We start from the raw sequence: 1,962 nt of genomic DNA, 5'->3' as shown, positions 1-1,962 counted from the left end.
TGTGTGTGTGTGTGTACACTTATTTGGGATTCAGTAGAATAGTTTAGAATAACCTCAACACCAGACAGAAACTGAATGCACGTCACACCTCTATTGCATTTTATCATGTTCTAGCTGGGGTCTCAGAGACCCCGAACAGCTCACCCAAAATATTTTTGCTACTACTCACGTCAATTATTAATTATAATCACACACTTGTATATTTTATATTATTGATCAATATGTGAATCCATTGACCGGACTACGCATGACACGAGTTGGCACAGATTAAAAACTTTTTCAAACCATCCTCTGCGCCGCGATGTTTCGTTAGATAGGCTGGAGAAACAGAGTCTGACCACCAGATGTCGCTAATGTGCACTGTGTTAAAAAGCTTCGAGTAATGAACCGTTTTTCGGCACAATTTGATGAAAGCCTCAAACGGTTCAGAAAGCCTCAGTTTCCCATCACTAATTCAAACCAGCCAAAATGTGCTAATTTACTGCAAACCAGATGAAAAACCAGAGGCACTTCTTCTTCTTCTTTTAAATTTAATGGCGGTTGGCAACCAGAGGAATGTCTGGAATGTCTGGAATATCTGTGCTGTGGTGCATTATGGGAGGTGGGAGAAACCAAGTGCAGAGGGTTGTTTGGATTGTTTGTTATTTTAAAATTTGAATGCCTTACCAATGATGGAATTTGTATACATGACTGATAAATAATTTGTTGATTATAGTTATATAGTTTAGTTTTTTATTAATTTAATTACTGTTAGCTTGCGTGACTGTCAATGGTTTTGCCCATCACTATAAATGCCCACTAGCTATGGGCCAAGTTTGTCAGTATGAGATGGCAGTTGTGGTGTAAGGATGTTGAAAGAGATTTGCATGTTTGAAAGTATTCCTGCTTTAATCATTGAAAGGTAGGCTCTTTTCTTCTTCGTTCATTTTTGTGATTATATATCTTGTGTATTTTTTTTTATTAATGAGAACCTATGTCTAGTAATAAATGTTATGAGCCAATCAGGAGTTGCTTTTGAGTTTGATAACAGTCCTGTTGAAGGACGAAGACCGCATGTGAAGCTGATTGAATGTGACAGCTGAACTGCATCAAGAGAAGGTCGCCGTGATTTTGCCAAGTAAGACATGTTCCTGGATCAACATAACTGTCCACAAATATAGACTTAGCCCAATCCCTACCTCTAAACCTAACCCTACCCATAATTTATTCCTAAAAACAGTGAGAAATGATAGCTGATTAACAAGGGTGTAGAAGCACCTAACCCTGATTGTAAGCCTAAAACAGATATTTCCTGTAAAGTTATCCCTCAATTCTGATTGGTTGATAGGAATGTTGTTCCAGGAACATGTTGTACTTGGTGAAATCACGCTCACCCCGACTATACAGGTACTTAAGTAGAAATGCCTGTACCTGATGGCAGGTGTTGAAGTCCAGACCGGATTCTGCGGGCTGCAGGAGCGCGACAGCAGAGACGGAAAAAAATCACAGACCGTTTACTGGAGACACAAACCATCTGAACCAGACTGAACGTAAACATATCTTCATTTAACCCTCAATCTCTCCTTGGGGTCAATATGACCCCAATCAAGCTTTCCTTAGTTAAAAAAAAATGGTTCACTTCATCTCAGTGGAATAAGATTTTGTGACTTTTCTACATTTTCTATCTATATTCACATAAAATAAATTGTGCTTGATTCGGTTGTTCTGAAGGTATGTATTATTTTTTTTTACTAATCTGGTATTTGGGGTCAATATGACCAAAATTGAAAATGAATGGGAAATGCGAAAAAAAAAATATATATTTTTTTTAATTTGTAAAAATAAAACAATAAATACGGCATAAATCTGAAAATTTCCATACAGAAATGAAGGCCTGGTACTAGAGCACAAATGCAATGTAGAAAAGACATGCTCACTCACACACACACACACACACACAGGAGTGACTGCAATGGGGCATTT

The sequence above is a fragment of the Sinocyclocheilus rhinocerous genome, unplaced genomic scaffold (genome assembly GCF_001515625.1).
Source record: "Sinocyclocheilus rhinocerous isolate Xijiao unplaced genomic scaffold, SAMN03320098_v1.1 scaffold1931, whole genome shotgun sequence".
Taxonomy (NCBI): domain Eukaryota; kingdom Metazoa; phylum Chordata; class Actinopteri; order Cypriniformes; family Cyprinidae; genus Sinocyclocheilus; species Sinocyclocheilus rhinocerous.
This window is presented reverse-complemented; position numbering follows the sequence as displayed.